Below are 18,909 nucleotides of genomic sequence, written 5' to 3'. Positions count from 1 at the left end.
GTAGCATTAGCACTTATCACATTTTCGTATGAAGTCTTTGGCGTCTTGTTCCATGCGGGGCTAGTAATATCCTACCCGAACTAATTTCAGCACCAAAGAATCTGCTCCTGAGTGGTTACGGCATATCCCTTCATTGACCTCTCTCATGATGTAATTGGCTTCTAACACTCCTAAACACTGGGACAATAGGCCTTGGAAGGATTTTCTATACAATTGGCCTTTATTGAAGCTATAACGTGCAGCTTTTATGCGTAACGCTCTTGATGCTTTGGGGTCTTCGGGCAACTTCTCGTGCTCGAGATAGTCGATTATTTCATTTCTCTAGTCCCAAACCAAACTAGCCGAATTTACCTCATAGTAACCATTTGTATCCATGACTGAATTCGTCAGTTGCACTACCATCCCTGATTCTGACCCCTTGATTTCTGTCGACGAGCCCAAGTTTGCCAAGGCATCTGCTTCAGTGTTTTCCTCCTTCGGGATATGAGTAATTGATCACTCATTGTATCGTGCCAACAGAGCCTGGACCTTTACCACTTATTGTTGCATACGCTCCTCTTTGGTGTCAAAGATCCCGTAGACTTGATTTACCACCAAGTACGAATCATATTTGATTTTAATGACCTTGAAATCAAGTCACTGGGCCAGTTCGAGCCCTGCATTCAAAGCTTCATACTCTGCTTCATTGTTAGTTAAATGGATCGTTCTGATGGCCATCCTTAGGGTTTCCCCCGATGGCATAATTAAGTCTATTCCGAGCCTCGACCCTTTTACGTTGGAAGCTATGTCCGTAAATAAGGTCCAAACCCCCGATGTCAATTCTGACACCATTACTGCTTCCTTGGTTGCCAGGGGCAAAAGTCCCGGACTAAAATTAGCCAAGACTTGCGACTTAATTGCAATCCTCAATTAAAATTCTATGTCAAATTCGCTTATTTCGATGGCCCATTTGGCCAACCTACTTGAGAGCTCAGGTTATGTTCCGCAAAGGGAAAGTAGTCACCACAACTATCGGGTGATATTGGAAGTAGGGCCTCAGTATTCGAGCGGCAACTACGAGAACTAAGACTAGTTTTTCCAAATGTGGGTAGCGAGTTTCTTCTCCCATTAAAATTTTGTTAACGTAATAAATGGGAGATTGCGTATCTTTGTCCTCTCGAACTAAAATTGCACTTACCGCAACTTTTGAAAATACAAGGTAGACTAGCAATGTTTCACCTTCTTTTGGTTTCGATAGCAATGGAGGGCTTGACAAGTACTTCTTCAAGTCCTTCAAGGCTTGCTGACATTCCGGTGTCCATTTAAAATTCTTCTTCTTTTTGAACAGTGCGAAGAAGTGATGACCTTTTTCCGATGATCGGGAAATGAACCTACTCAATGCTGCTAATCTCCCCGACAACTTCTAGACTTCTTTTACGTTTGACAATTGATCAAGGATATTTTCTATACCCTTGATTTTGTCAGGATTTACCTCAATTCTCCTTTGTGAGACCAGGAATCCCAGGAACTTACCAGAGCTGACCCCGAACACGCACTTCTCAGGGTTAAGTTTCATGTTATGCTCCCTCAGGATGTCGAATGTTTCTTGCAAATGCTTAAGGCGGTCACCTGCATTCAAAGACTTAACGAGCATATAGTCTATATATACTTCCATTGTTTTTCCTATTTGTTTCTCGAACATCTAATTCACGAGCCATTGATAAGTTGCTCCGACATTTTTTAACCCGAAGGACATCAAATTGTAACAATATATACTGAAATTCGTTATAAAAAAAGTTTTTTCCTGATCTTTTGGGTTCATCTTGATTTGATTGTACCCAGAATAAGCATCGAGGAAACTCATTAACTCGTACCCGGTCATGGCATTAATCATTTGATCAATATTTGGCAGTGGGAATGAGTCTTTTAGGTACGCCTTACTAAGATCCTTATAGTATACACACATGCGGAACTTATTATTTTTCTTAGGAACTAATACTACATTAGCTAGCCAGTCTGGGTATCTCCTCTCAGATTGAACCGATATTGAGTAAGTGGGTTACCTCTTCTTTGATGAATTTATTCTTTGCTTCAGCAATAGAGCGCTTCTTTTGTCTTACCGAAGGTATGTTGGGATCCAAACTTAACTTGTGCACGGCAATTTCCATAGGGATACCTGTTATATCCTCGTGAGACCATGCAAAACAATCGGCGTTAATTGTACAAATTCAATAAAAGCAAACATGAGGTCCAAGTGCAGTCCTGTTCCCAAATGGAATTTCCTTTCTAGAAATTCTTCAAATAGCACAACTTTTTCTAGTTCTTCCGCCATGGAATTCGTTGGGTCCCTCTCTTTTGGAACTTGGAAATACCTTGGCACATGATACGGTTCCGATTCCTTTGCCCCCAGGCTAACTTCCTCTGATATTAGAGTACGTACCGGTTCCTATAATTGCTATGCCGCACTCTCCTTTCCTTTTCTACTGGAGACTGAAATTGCATTTATCTCCCTTGCTACCGATTGATCACCCCTTATCTTATTAATTCCCTTGGGTGTCAGAAATTTCAATAACTAGTGATACGTTGAAGGCACAATTTTCATCTCGTGTAACCATAGCCTTCCCAGGATAATATTGTACCCTATGTCCCTATCTACAACTTCGAAGAGAGTTGTTTTCATTACTCCTTCAGCATTTGTGAGCAGCAAAATCTCTCTCGGGTTATCACGCTCGCGAGGTTGAATCCAGCGAGAAGCTTTGTTGCCAGGAAAATGCTTTCTCTAAGTTTATCTTGTTCTATTACTCTCCATTGTATGAGATTAGTTGAGCTTCCTGGATCCACTAGAACAGGATAAATCTAATACATTTAAGGAAATTACCAGTGCGTCGTTGTGTGGTAGCAACAATCCGTCTGCATCTTTCTCCATAAAATTGATAGCATCTTCCCGGAGCCTTTTACTATGAGTTATTGATACTTTCATCTTCTTTGCTTCCGAAAAGGTAACCCCATTAATCTCGTTCCCTTCGAAGACCATATTGATTGTTTGGCATGGGGTTCTTATCTTGCTTTCGAGGGTTCTGCGTTGTCTCTGTTCCGACCATAATTGTTCTTAGCTTGGTCACTTATGAATTCTTTGAGGTGACCATTCTTCAATAGCGTTTCCACTTATTCCCGGAGGTGTCAACAATCCCCCGTCTTGTGGCCATTTGTCCCATGGTATTCACAATATAATTTGGGATCCCTCTGTCCGAGATCAGATCTCATTAGTCTCGGGAACCGTACCTCTTTGATGTTTCTCATGGCTGACACCAATTCCACTATACTGACGTTGAAGTTGTATTCTGATAACCTGGGGTAAGAAAGATCCCGTGACCCTGAAGTTTCTTTATCCTATAGCGATCCGTTGTTCCGACTGCGATCAGTCCTTCTGTCAATGGTGAACTTTTCTATTGTCCGGAGGCTTCTGCTACGGCCTTCAATCAACTCGTAAGGCAGAAACCGGCCCCTCAGAGTTTGTCTATTTGTGTCGTAATAATCCTTTGACTTTTCTCTATTATTCTCCCGTCGTTTGGTCGATAATGGAAAACTGACCTGATCATCTTTGATCCTTATTTTTGACTCGTATCGAACGTAGACATCCACCAAAGTCGTTGCTTGAAACTCAAGCAAACATTCCTTCAATTTTCGGGAAGCGCCTGAACTTCTCAGATTCAATCCTTTAGTGAATGATTCAGCTGCCGATTCATCTAGGACAGCCGAGAGCAACATTATTTCCTTCTGGAATCGGGTAACAAATTCCCTTAATAACTCAGATTCTCCTTGCACAATTCTGAATATATCGGCCTTTAAGGCTTGTGCTTTTCTAGCCCCAGCATGGGCCTTGATGAAAGAATTCGTGAGCATTTTAAAGGATTCTATGGAATGCTCGGGTAACAGCGAATACCACGTCAAAGCTCCCCATGTGAGTGTTTCTCCAAATTTCTTTAACAACACATATTCAAATTCGTGAGGATCTAAATCATTTCCTTTTACCGTTGTTTTGTAGGTGGTAATATGCTCCTAAGGGTCTGAAGTTCTTTCATACTTTGTCACTTCGGGCATTTTAAACTGCTTCGGGATTAGTTCTGGCACAACGCTTGGCTTGTAAGGCAATTGAGTATACTTCTTTGAGTCTGGGTCTTTCAACACTGGTGGAGCGCACGGGATTTGGTCCTGCGGGAGTTTACTTTCCTCATAAACCATAAAAGTTCATTCTTGAATGGATCGTTCTCGTTATTGAGATCGGATCCGCTCCCCCAGCCCCATCGGAGCCAACTTCACCCTTGGGAGTGTTTGCGTCGATCCTTTACAATTTTTGGTTTGCGGGAACACTGGGAGGAATTGGATTATGTCTGTTTGCATTGTTCGAAGCCCCCGACAATGCCTGTTTTAACTCCATCATAACCTTGTCTTGTCGCGTGAGATGGCCTAGAATGATCGCATGTTATTCTTGCAAAACCCTTACCGCGTCGACGACATGCTCCTCTTCAACATCATCGGGAGTTGTCTCCCAAACATGTCGAGGATACTTCCTATCATGCACTGGTGCAGCGTCATTTCCCTTGTTGTGGGTGTCACTGATTGAGTCCTCGGAATGAGGTTGTTCTCCTTGAACCTCAGGGTTATATGTGTTGTTAACAGTGTTAGCTGCCATTTCTTATGATTTTCTTTAAGACAAGAAAATTAAAGTACGTTAGTAAAAAACGTAAGGATCAATTTAATTGCACGACTATCTAGGCCTCACAGTGGGTGCCAAACTGTTTACCCGTAAAACAGTACATGTGAATTTATATGAGGTTTCTAGACAAGTGAACTAATTTGATCCTGAAAATAATGAAATAATTGAAGAAATGTATAATACTTAGCCTTAAAATGTAGATGAAATAACGGAATTGACGGATTCGGGAACAAGATTTCCGGGCACAACAATGATGTGATCAAAAACAAGAAAGTAAAATTGTATTAAGTTTTGTATAGAATGTAGTGTAAGTTAGCCATAAAATTTGTGTCCTTTACAACAATAACTAAGCTATCTATTTATAGTTGTGTCTAGGGAACGAGGTCCTAGGATCGTGTCCTCCTTTAATGTAAATTATGAGGGCCATTAATGAAGGTGTAACGGTAAAAATAAATGTCAAACTCCCTGTAAGGGGCTGTCATTCTTAATGCTACAGAATAATCCCTATTAAATGCTAGCGAGCGCAAAGCATTTAATATACTTTTATGAACATTCTTTCTGGTGACAAGCGGAATTGCTGCGTTCGGTGACCATCTCCATCTTGGGTGCCATGTGTCCTTCCTTTAGATGACCACGTGCCATATCATATTTTTCCCTATACAATCATGATAGCAAGGTTTTGGTAGAATGCCTTCTACAATAGTAGGAGAACATGAGTCATGGATGTGGGTGTAAAGTTGAAGAGACAAAGTCACAACAGAGACTCCAATTTAGTCATCTATATATATAAAACAAAGGCCGGGATTGTCAAGGAATGTAAAGCAATTTTAATAACATATATCAGAATTTACAACAGCCAATTAAATGGAAAAAACTACTCCATAAAAAGCACTCCATTAGACCACTTGACTGCTAAACTACATGGTTGTATACTTAATTATAAGAAACATTTCATGCATTAAGCAGAATATTGTCATTTTTCTCTGACCAAAACCACTATATAAACCAGCTAGATCATCTCATTCTCTACACAACCAAAACATACTAAAAAACAAAACAAGATAAGAGAATTAAGATGTACAAAAACCATGAATTCTAGATTGGGAACATCACTGTTGGCGTTGCTGATTTATGCCACTCTTTCTTACTATTTAGATGCAAGATTACGAGTTTGCCAGTGGAGTGGCAAAATTAGAGGCATAAAGCCGCCTCCAGAACTATGTAACCCGGATAATGACTCATATTATTGCAAAAAAGTCAAGATGTACACCACTTACAAATGTTCGCCTCCTATGATTGGGACCACAAAGGCTGTTTTAACCCTAAATAGCTTCCAAAATGGTGGATATGGTGGTGGACCATCATAATGTGACAACCAATACCATTCTGACGATACTCCAGTTGTTTCCCTTTCAACTGGATGGTATAGTGGAGCAAGTAGGTGACTTAACTATATCACTATAAGTGTTAATGGGAGAAGTGCGAATGCTAAAGTCGTTGATTAGTTTGACTCTACCATGGGATGTGATGACGAACATGATTATCAGCCTCCATGCCCGAATAACATTGTTGATTCTTCTAAAGTAGTATAGGAAGCATTAGGTATACCTGGAGGTGACCGAGGGCAAGTATCACATTACATGGTTGGATGCTTAGTGCATATCATTATATTTAATTTAGAGATAATACCTTCAAACATGTCTAAACTATACAATCGTTGTCAGTTTTCTACCTAAAATATCGAGTGTCCCCAAAAGCTCATGAACTATATCTCCCTTCATAATAAAACTCTTCCATCTCATTCTTACTAGCTTATGATACATACTCTATATAAATTTTAAAACCTGCCATATGGCGTTCCATTTGGATAATTAATTATGTTAATCTTTGTCGGTGAATCAGTGTAAAAAATTAGGGTTTAGGGTGTTGCAGATTCATTTAGTTCTGGAGATTGTTTGAAGATTCTAAAGATTATTAATGAAGACAGCTTCAATACAGGTCCTATTCTTTATTCTCTATTATTTTTGTTGCAAAATTATGATAGGTAGGTGTTGCGATTTAGTTCGTAAAAAATTTTGGGTCTTTTTTTAGAATTGTTACATCTTTATGCTTGTTGATGTTGTTTTGTCGAATATATAGTTGCATACATGCTGCTTGTTGTTAGTTTTAGATTTCGGGTCTTTTTATATTAGCTTAATAAGTTGTTCTATTTTTTGTCTTATTATTTGTTTTTATTGTTATTTTAGGATAATGACAGAAAAATATATGAATTTGAGATTTCATATTGGTGGCATGCTTGTGAGTGAGGTAGGGACAGTTTATGTTGGGGAAAACATTGAATATGCCTTTAATGTGGATACAGACAAACTGTCTATTCCAGAAATTATTCATTATGCCAAGAATTTTGGGTTTACCGATGTACGAAAAATGTATATTGTATCTACTAAGGGTGGCAGTTTGGTAGAATTAAAACAAAGATAGGGATTTGTTGGTACTTGTTAATTTGTTAAGTAATAAGGATACAATAAACATTTATGTATGCCATGAGGGAGATAATGTGGTGTAGAATATCCATGTGACTAGTGAGGCCATTGAAGAATCTTCCAATAGGGTTGTTGAAGGTTTCAATGCACCTTTAGGTTCCCAAATCAAAAATATTGATTCTAGTGGTCAAATAGAATCCCATGAACAGTCAGATATTGTAGAAAAACTTCCTAGATACTCCTTAGTAGATTCTAACATAGAAGATGAAGATTTAGAGGAAGATGATACAGAAGTTGTAGGTGATGTTGTAGATAGTGATAAATCCAACAGTTCTGATGATGAAAAGCATGAGGCTGATTATGGTAGTGATGTGCATAAAGAGTTGAACATAGTTAAAACAGATTTGAAGGATTATAAGAAGAAGAAAAAAAACAACACCAAGAAAGAAAGTTGTTGTTGAGTGTTTTCTTGGACAAGTTGGGATAGATCCAGGTTTTGAAGACATAGATAAAGGAAAGAAAAATATTTTTGGTAAGTTAGTTGGTGATGAGCCTCTTTATGACAGTTTAGATGCTAATAGTTTTGAGAGTGACAGTGATAGTAGGAGTTGCGGTGAATCAGGAAATAGAAGTGGTAATATGAAAGCAAGAAAGGAGAACAAAAGGGCAATGTATAATCCAAAATAGAAAAAGGTAATTTGGCAACTTAACATGGTCTTTGAAAATGTATATAAGTTTAGGTAAGCTATCACCAGGTATGCAAGAGAAAGAGGTTGTGAGCTAGAAAAGATTACAAATGATAAAACAGAGTTAAGAATAAAATGCAAATCTAGTGGTTGTCCTTGGTTATTCTTTGCAAGCAGAGACCCCAAATCTGTTGATTTCATTTTTAGAACTTATAATCCTAGGCATAACTGCAACAAGACCAAAACAAATTCAATGTGCAATACCAAGTATCTTGCCAAATACTATAGAAGTAGAATAATTCCACAGTTATGCATAAAGGGTTGGGAGATGGAAGATTTGGCAAGGGAGGATTTGGGTTTATATGTTGGGCACAAATTTGATTGAAGGCTAGAAAACAAGTATTGAAAGAAGTGATGGGTGATCATGCGAAGGAGTTTTGCAGGATTTATGATAATAGAGATATGCTCCTTGAATCAAATCCAGGTAGCACATGTGTGGTAAAAGTGACAGATTCTGAAGATGGAAAAAGATTGTTTCCCTCCTTCTACATTTGCTTTGCAGCAATAAGAAGGGAATTTATTAAAAGGTGCAGAAAATGTATTCGGTTAGATGGTTGTTTCATGAAGGGAATATCTAAGGGACAATTACTTGTTGCTATTGCAAAGGATGAGAATAACCAAAAATTTCCAATAGCATGGTTGTAGTTGGGAGTGAAAGTAAAGACACATGGAGTTGGTTTATAAGGATATTGAAGTCTGATTTAGAGATCAATGGTGAAGGAGCAGAATTGACAATCATTAGTGATATGCAAAAGGTACTATCTTATTTAAACTAACAGTCTCTTTGTTTTTAAACTAACAATGTCTTATTTTTTTATTATATGATTTTGCAGGGTTTATATTCAGCAGCTCAAGAATATCTTCCTGAATATGAGCATAGAATATGTGCAAGACATATTCTAGCTAACTGGCAACAGAAATGGAAGTGTATAGAGAGAAGAAATAGATTTTGGAGTTGTGCAAGGTCAACTTATGAAGCTGAACTTAAAGCAAACTTGGACAAGCTAAGTAAGCTAGGTCACAAAATCCGTAAAGACTTGGTAAACTACAATCTGAGAAATGGAGCAAAGCAATGTTTAGAACTTCTTCCAAGTGTCACAGTATGGATAATAATATGGCTGAAAGCTTCAATGCTTGGGTATTGGATCCTAGGCACAAGACAATCATTAACATGCTTGAAGAAATTAGAATAGCGGTAATGAATAGATTCACTAGAGTAAAGGCATTTGTAGATACTTAGAATGAAGGCATATCCCCAATGGCAATGATGGTATTGGTTACGAATGTGGAGAATTCAATGAAATGCACAATACACTAGAATGGTGATTTTGGGTGTGAAGTTAAGGGGGCTACATGGATTAAACACATTGTCAAGTTGACTAAGGGAGTGTATAGTTGCAGAGCTTGGCAACTGAAAGACATACCTTGTGCACATGGTGTAAAAGCAAGTCATCACAAAATAATAAATTCAATTGACTTTATTTCTAAGTGGTACAAGAAAGAGACCTACCTAAAAGCTTATTCTCATTTCATACAACCAGTACCATGCATGGAGATGTGGCCTGAGTCAACAAATGTAAAGGTTGAATCACAGAACAATGCTTGGGAGGCCCACAAAAAAATAAGAAAGGACGTTAGGGAGATAATAAGCAATGGAAATCTTACAAAGAGAGGAATATCATTGAGTTTCTCAATTTGTAAGTCCACATCTCATCATAGAAGAAGATGTCCAAATATACCTCAAAGTACTTCAGAGGTTCTTTCTTTCCACTTCATAGTTGAGTTGCTCAATTTCTGTTAGTTGTTCAATTTCTGTTAGTTGCTCATTGAGTTGCTCAATTTATGTTAGTTGTTTGTTTGTTTCAGCTGATAGTTTGTGATAGTTGTTAGTTTTGTTAGTTGTTAGTTTGTGTCAGTTGTTAGTTCTGTTAGTTTTTGTTAGCTTCTGTTAATTTACTTCTGCTAGCTGTTAGTTTCTGTTTGTAACAACTGATTCTTCTAGCAACTGATTGCATTTAGTAAGTGTTAGTTTCTATTAGCAAAAGAGTTTAAGAGGCCCTGCACTTCTAGTTTCATTTCTGTTAGCTTGATTGCATTTATAAGCACTGAATTTTGTAAATTGGCAGATATGAGCTTTCTCTATTTCATATTTTCTAGATGCATTCACCCCTGCACTTTCTAAAGTTCCAAAAAATATCTCAACTTTTCCAGTGTAGAGGCTCAACTTTCCCCTATTACTTCTGCTAGTTTTTGTTAGTTGTAGTAGCTATTAATTTCCTCTAGTTGAAAGGGTGTTAGTTTGTATATATCTAAGTTAGTTTTATCAGCAGAAACTTCAGTCTGTTAGTTTCTATTAGCAGTCTAAGTTATGTTAGTTGGTCTGATCAACTAAATGTTTGACATATGTTATTATTGTTTCTATTTATGGAAAGGGAGTGGCTCACTCACAAAAATCAACCTCTAAAAAAATATCAAAGGCTGACTCATAAACATCTACTAGTAAGAAGAATTCTAAACCCAAGGGTGGTAAAGAAAGAGGCAATAGCAAGGTAGTACAGAACTCACAAACCTCAGATATGCAGCATTCTCAGATTTTAGATGTGCAACATTCTCAGGTTTCATATATGCAGCAATCTCAGACAAGTAGCATAGGTGTAGAAGGTACATTTAAGAAGCCAAGAGTAGTGGGACATGGATTATTTGTCAGCAAAAGTAACTATATATCTGTTGAGGTAATGAGCAGTTTGGTGTGCTAGTTTTGAGGTTGCAGGTTAAACCTTTGTTGTTTGATATTTGTTATTTTCTCACTTAATTTTAAGCAAGGGAGGCCTATTAGTAGGGTAATTAACAGTGGAGCAGTTGACAGTTCAACTATAGTTATTGGTGATCTTGGTTATTGTAACGACTCGACAGGTCGTTTTAAGCATTTGCACTTTGCTCGATAGTTTGAGGGCATGAGCATCTTTGTATAATGTATTATGACTTGTGCGAATCGTCAATTTTGGTTTCAGTTTATTCGAAATTGATTTGGAAGGATGAATTTCATGATTTAAGCTTTAAGTTGGAAGAGTTGACCATATTTGACTTTATAGTATTTGACCCCGGTTTGGAGTTTTGATGGTTTCGTTAGGTCCGAATGATAATTTTAGACTTGGGCGTATGCCCGGATTTGAATTTGGATGTTTCTAGAAGGTTTCAGCACTAATTGGCGAAAGTTAAAAATTTGAAGGTTTGGAAAGTTCATAATTTAACTGAGAGTTGACTTTGATGATATCGGATTTGTATTGCGGCTCCAAGAATTGGAATAGATTCGTTATGTCATTTGGGACTTGTATGAAAAATTTGAGTTCATTGTGAGTTGATTTGATATGTTTCGGCGCGAGTTTCGGAAGTTGATGATTCAAAGTTCATTAAGTTTGATTTGAGGTGTTGTTCGTCGTTTTGATGTTGTTATGTGCAATTTGAGGCTTCGAGTAAGTTTGTATTATGTTTTATGACTTGTTGGTATGTTTGGACGGGGGTTCCGGTGACCCCGAGTGTGTTTCGGGTGAGTTTTGAACAAGTTTGGGCATTTCGACACTTTGATGATGTTCTGAAGCGAGTGAAGTGCAGAGGGCACATTTTAGAGTGCTGAGGCAAAGCCTCATGTGAGGACCGTCGAGGAAATGTGCGGACTATAGAGGATATGTGCGGACAACAGAGGAAATGTGAGGACCGTAGAAATCCTCTTGCGGCCGCAGAAAGGAGATGATCCAAAAATAAAAGTTGTATCACTTTCAGTCTAGTTTTCAGAAAGTTAAACCAATTATCATTTGGATATTCGTATAGAAAGTTATGATCAATTTACTAAAGCCTAGTAGTGCAGTTAATGTTGAAGTGCGACCACACAATTTGGAATTGCGGCCGCGGAACCTGGAATGTACGGACCGCACAAAAAGATGTGTGGTCAGCACAATGGGAGGTCATATGTTGTACTATATAAACAAGGGTTAGAGTATTATTTCACATTTGGACTTTGGGAGCTCGACTTGTGACGATATTTCATGGGTTTTTCAAGAAATTCATCGGGTTAAGTGATTCTAACTCGGATTTGGTTAATATATATGAATATATCAATGTTTTCATCATTTAATTACGATTTTGATATGGAAATTTGGGAAAAACTGTAGAAACTCTATAAACTTTTATTTGAGGATTTGAAGATAGAGTTGTGATCAGATTTGACTAAATTTGGTATGGTTGGACTCGTTATTGAATGAGTGTTCGGATTTTGTAACTTTCATCGAATTACGAGACGTTGGCCCAGGGGTTGACTTTTTGACTTTTGATTAAGAACTTAGCATGTTTATTTGGAATTGTTTCTTTGGTCTTCATTTGATGCATTTGAGTTGCTTTCGGTTAGTTTTGAGTCGTCCATAGGTCGGTACGCACAAGATGGCATTTTTTGGACATCGTTTGGCTCGCTCGGTATTGGATTTGGCTTGTTCAGGATAAGTAACACATCTAAACTTTAAGCTGAGGGTATGGACCTTGATTATACGTGTTATGTTATTTGTTTGGAGGTGATGCACATGCTAGGTGATGCGCGCATGGGCGTGCACCGTAGTAAACATGACATAATAGATTCTGTAGAGTTGTGTAGTCAATTAACTTGTATTTTTTCATTTATTTTCCATGTGTTAGAGAACTGAGCTTTGACTCATGCTAGAAATCATGCTTAGGCATATGTTGGCATTATTGGGACCCACTGAGGTCATTTCTACTGTTCAATTATATGTTTAAATTTAATTTTTGTACGCAGTCATATTTATTTATTGCATATCATATCTCAATCTGTGTTGCTATTTATTGATACATCATATCATCATTTTTGGGCTAGTTTCATGATATTGTGAGTCCAAGAGACTGGAGAGATTGATGAATGAGTGAGGCAGAGGGCCTGATTGTGAATGATATTTATGAGATTGAGTTGCACGTTGCAACATGTTTTATTGATTAATGCCTGGATCTGACTTATTATAGCGTTTGGGCTGAAGGTGCCCCTCCGGAGTCTGTACACTCTAGTGAGCGCAATTGACATTTATATTGAAGGATGGATCTTCCCTAGGCATGGATCTATCCCGAATCATTTATAATTGGGGATGGATTTTCCCTAGGCTGGATTAGACTTGTACAATACTGAGTGACGGTCTGTCAGTTGATATATATATATATATATATATATATATATATATATATATATTTGGGATGGATCTTCCCTAGGCTGTATTGGCCATATACAGTACAGAGCATGAGGTTTTATGTATATTTGGTTGGGCTGGATCTACCCTGTACAGTGCTAAGTAACGAGCGTGATGAGTGAGAGAGTGAGACTATGAGATTGAGTACTCTGAGAGTGTGAATCCATGAGTTCATCACTAAGATGCATTATGTTTGGCATATGTATTTGAGAAACAGGCATAGAGATGTATTTCCTCAAGCGACCCGATTTTTGTGACATTCATGATTTCACCTGCATAGTGACATGTAGGCAAAGATATGTACTTTCCTCAAGCTATCTGAAAAATTAAATATCTTATTTATTGTTGAAAGGATTTTGGAGAAAATCACAATTTTCGAACTTACTCTTATGTTTATTTGTTGGTGGTTTTGGTGAAAGATTTGGGACTTACTATTATACTTGAAAAGCATGCCTACTTTCCCTAACTATGAGCGAGCTGAGCAACTCATCCCTGAGTTATTTTCTTGTATCATTCTTATTATAATGTTATGAACTGTTGTTGGCCATTGGTGTGGGTCTCCGACCTTTGTTCCATCTCATCACTACTAGGTTAGGTTTGTTACTTATTGAGTACATAGGGTCGATTGTAATCATACTACACTTCTGCACCTTGCGTGTAGATGTTGGATGTTGATGTTGTTGTTCACGACGGGAGCTGGATTTGATGATGTACATGCATTCCGGTCATAGCTGCCCTATTGATCTTGGTAGCTCTAGAGTTTTAATTTATTCATGTATATTTCAAATAGATGATGTACCAGCTTTGTAAATTCTAAATCTTAGACGCTCATGATTTGTCCTTGGAAAATTCTTGTATAGAAGCAGTTATATTATCATTTCTTTCCTTAATAAATCTCATTAAATTGGATACTTGGTTATTGTCTTACCTAGCGGGTTGGGTTAGGTGTTGTGAGCATGTGATTATTTTTCCTATATGAATTACTCCTATAAAATCCAAGAAAATAGATTTTTTCTAATTATTTGCCATTTAATATGAATTTTGTAGGATTTTATAAATTGTTTTCCTTTTGTGTGCACGTTTAATTTTTATTAAAATCATAAAAAGTTCCACAAATACCATGCATTTCATTTAGATTTTGTTTTACATTTTTAGGGTTAATTAGTTAATTATTTGTTTTATTAAAAAATGAAAATCACAAAAAATGGCCTATTTTTACATTTTTTTTAGATTATTGATTTTTCTCTTTTAATTTAGGATCAAGTAATTTTATAATTAGATAATTAGCTTAATTTTATAATTTAAATTAATTTAGAAAATTAACTTAGGTTTTTAATTAATTAAAAGAAAAGAAAAAGGAAAAAAGAAAACAAGAGCAAAATAGGGGAAATTGAAAAAAAGAAGCCCGTTTTTAGAATAGAAATTGGGCCAGGCTAGACCCAAATTCTCTCCGACACAGACCCAGCCCAAAATCGGCTTACCCGGTCCAGGATCCCCCACCACCAAATGACCTCGTTTTCGTCTCTGTTCTTCACAGCCGTTGATCTTGTATGATCTAACGGCTGTGAACTTGGCATCGATTTTATATTTAATTGTCTGAACGAGACCTCCCCCCCCCCAACAAACCCTTGAATTCCTTCAGTTCTTCATCCCCTTCGTCTCCAAATAAACCTTAGTCACAAAAAATCGCATTCCGGCGGCGGCACCCTAAACCACTACCCTAAATACCTCCAAACTAGCCCAAATCTTCACCAAATAACCCATGTCCCCTCCTCTTCATAAATCCAACATCAATTTCCCCAATGAAACCCTCAAATGCCCCGGATTTTAGATCTGAGTTTCAACCTAAAAACCCTAGTTCACCCAAATTGCCCTAAAATTATACCCCATAGTCCTCACACCCCTCTGAACCCCAGCCAATTTCTCCAAATTTCCAATCTAAAATCTTCTAAACATTAAATCTTGTACCCTTCTCTTTTTGTTGGTTTTCTTGTCAGAGTTTGGGCATTTGAACCCCAAACTTTCATTAGCCGACTGTTCTTGTTGAGAACAGTCGGTTAATGTTAGTTTAATGTTCATTTTACCCCTTGCTTCGAAGCTTGGTCAAGACTCGTCTGATTAGCCCTGTTTGGTACGGTTGGAAACAAGTTTGGTAAATCCCTTTGCCCTCCTTTTCTCCTTTCCTTTTCTAATTATGTCCTTTCATCTCATTTCTTCTGATTTAGCCGCATAATTTAGGTTTTCTTTTCTGTTTTCCGACTTTTAGCTTCATTAATTGCATGTTTTAGATTTTATCATTAGGAATTTAATTTGCCTAGGTTTATTTTTGATAATCCATTTGTGTTGTTTCTTTTCTTTCATGTTTGCTCTTTTTGCACGTTTGTTTTCAGTGTCAATTAGGGAATTAGGATAGGGTTAGAGGTTAATTAATTGCCCATTTTAGCTAATTTCTTATTGTTTTAGCTTTAGCTTGATTCAATCTCGTTTTAGTAAAAATAAGTTAATTTTGATTTCTGACATTCTTTGCACAAGCATGCTGAATTTTCATAGTTGTTTGAATGTGAAATTACATGTATTGATTACTTACATGCTTTGATTGCTTAGGATTAATTGATTTTAAATTTAGGTTTGAACCTCTGAGCAACATTTTAAATTTTAGTTTAATTTCAGAAAATAAAATGCAATACCTTAGGCAACCTAATCACTTAACTAAAGGTCCTAAAGAGGGCTGGAATTGAGTTGAGGTCAGAATATAGGTCAAAATTATAATAATCAGTAAATAGGAGGGTAAATTTGGGTTTTTACATAGGTTAAATATCAGAATGTTCTAGATTTTGCACGGTTGCCCCCATTCTTAGCATAAAATGCTGATATTGGATAATTAAAAGGACAGACAACTATAAAAAAGATGTTGTGCTATTCTGAAGTTTCAAAATTAGGTTAGAATATTACTTTTTGATGCCTTTTTGTGCACTCTATAAAAGAAAAATATTCCCTCATTCACACACACACATTCATTAGCATTTTCTCTGCACAAAAAGTTCTGAAAAACACGCAGACATTCATACCCTAAAAAATACTCAAAGTTTCTGCATTATTTTGGTTGAAAGTTGGTTGGAATTGTCTTTGGTTTTATCTGTTAGTAAGAACTTAAAAGTTTATTGAGGGATTTCTGGTTTTTCTGGGTTTAAAGATGGTCTAAGGGAGCTGAATATTGCTATTGATTTGCTGATTTACTCACACTTCTGACCTTGCTAAAGTTCTCATTTCCTTTTGCTTTTGTTTTAATATCCAGGTACTTCTTGGACCCTAAATGATCTTTGAAGTGCAAGACTGTCTTTCCATTTGAAATATGTAACTGAAGTTGAAGATCTAATACTAAATGCTCCCCTTTAATTTTATTCCCATATTTCTCCCAAGTTCATTTTGTTCCTTCATTAGTTCCAGTTTTCTATAGTATTCATGTGGTTTATTCTAGGATATGTTTGAAGGCTATTTGTTAAATGAAAAGTGTTCTATATGAAGGTCGGATAGTTTATTATTGTGAAATATGTAGAACTTCAAGTAGCATAGGGTTCTAATAGCTTATTTGTAATTAAAAAAATACTGGTTCAAGAATGCTTAAAATACAGTACTCAACATGTGTATATTTTTTAGAATTTTAACTTGATATAACAAACGTATATTTTTTAGTATAGTTAATAAATAGTTTCATAGTTCAAGTTCATGTTGTTAGCATTAACAGCAATAATAATTTTAAGGTTTATAATATGGTTGTTAGTGTAGTAATTTTAGGATTTGCATGTGCTCTTGTTACGTGTGAATTATGGCCATTTGGGGCGTCAGTAGGGCCTTAATGTTTGTTATACTCTTGCCAAGGTTTGAGGCTGAATCTGGCCCAAATGGGGCCGCCTGTAATCTTGGCCAGGCGTGTTTGACCTCCATCTGTATACGTGTTTTTTTTTCTTTTGGGCTTAATCTTGAGCCCAACCTTCATCAGCATATAGTCTTTTCCCAAAATCAGCTTATTATGAATATCATTAAATTGGGCCTGGACTTATTGGCCCATTTGAGATAGGCTACTATCTGCTTGGCTGCACTTCTAGGCTCGATTTCAAGCTCAGTTTCCTTTTAAAATGGTCTTGGGCTTAAGCTCACACCAGAATTGGTTTAAATAATTAAAAGCCCAGCATGTACTCCAAACCTTCTTACAACTAATGGTTACGTATATTAAGCTCAAACCAATTCAAGATAAGAATATCATTAGACCTCCTTAATTAAGTGTAGTTTCTCTAAAAAAAAATAAAATTGAGGTGTGCCAAACACAAGAAAAGCCCATAACTTATGACCCTCATATTAGTATTACAACTTAGATATTAAATAATCATGTATACTCGTAGAAATGCTTTTAGGCGCGGCTTAAATTATTATAATTGTGTACACGTTCGCGTAAAATAATTGCGATTAACAAAATAAATCGATGTATGCGTTCGCGCAAAATTAGTCAAACTTTCTTAATAATAAAAAAGCATTATTAATTGTGGACACGTTCGCATGACATGATTTTTGACGCGCCAAACAAAATGAGTACACGTACACGTGACTCGTTTTCAAGATAATTCCATAATCACGAATGTTCGAGTAATTAAAAGCGGCTAAAGAGATAAATGCACATAGGTCTTAAAATGAGTAGCGACCGTGCTAGAACCACGGAACCCGAGAATGCCTAACACCTTCTCCCGGGTTAACAGAATTCCTTATTTAGAATTTCTGGTTCGCAGACTTTTAAAATAAAGTCGAAACTTCATCGATTTGGGATTTAAAATAAACCGGTGACTTGGGACACCAAATAAAATATCCCAAGTGGCGACTCTAAAAAATAAATTAAATAATCCCATATCGAATAATGTCACTTAAATTGGAAAAACTCACTTATCCCCTCTCGGGCTGGTAAATAGGAGGTGTGACAGGTGCCATCACGACTAGTTAGATTTTGGATCGTGACAAGTTGGAATCCGAGCTCTAGGTTTATAGATTTTGGGTCATGAGCAAGTGTCTAGTAGAGTCTTGCGGATCGGTATGATGACATCCATAACTATTGTTGATACCCAATTTTTTTATATATTTTTAATATGAATAAATACTTTTAAAATAGCATATATATGCATATATAAGCATGCACAAGGTTTTTATAATTTTTCTATAATTTTAAAGATTTTAAATTGATTTATTTTCTCCCCTTTTACTCATAAAATCTCCGATAATTACCCCTCAAATTATTATTGTTGTAATTTAGTCATCTAAATTCTATATATATGCCAAAATATTGTTAGAATATTTTTAATGCAATTTTGCATTTTAAAGCTAATTTGTATATAATTACAATATTAGCCTTATTAATGTATAATTACATTTATATGCATAAAATCGACCTTCAATATTTTAAAATGTTGAATATCAATTTTAAATCATTTTAGCACATTAATTTATTTTTTAGAAATTATCTATTATTTATTATAATTTATATGGGAATAAATTTGCTATTAAAATACTAGCCAAATTGTATTTTAGTTTTAGCCTTAATTGAACCCAACACCCCAGCCTAATTTTGGATTAAATAACCCTACCCAGGCCCTAATTACCCCTACCCGACCCAAAACTTATCAAATCCTGGTCGTTGATCTAAAAGATCAACGGCCCTCGTTCGTTCTTGCCTTTTTTACTCCAAACGACCCCCAAACCTA

The 18,909-nt window shown here is 36.5% G+C and overlaps 1 pseudogene; it reads left to right on the top strand.

Annotated features, from left to right (window-relative positions):
• Positions 1 to 5,784: 5,784 nt before the first annotated feature.
• Positions 5,785 to 6,352, top strand: LOC138872535 (kiwellin-1-like; annotated as a pseudogene).
• Positions 6,353 to 18,909: the final 12,557 nt, after the last annotated feature.

Source organism: Nicotiana sylvestris, chromosome 1 (assembly GCF_000393655.2).
Source record: "Nicotiana sylvestris chromosome 1, ASM39365v2, whole genome shotgun sequence".
Lineage (NCBI taxonomy): Eukaryota > Viridiplantae > Streptophyta > Magnoliopsida > Solanales > Solanaceae > Nicotiana > Nicotiana sylvestris.
Note: the sequence above shows the minus strand (reverse complement) of the source record. Positions and strands in the feature narration are given on the sequence as shown.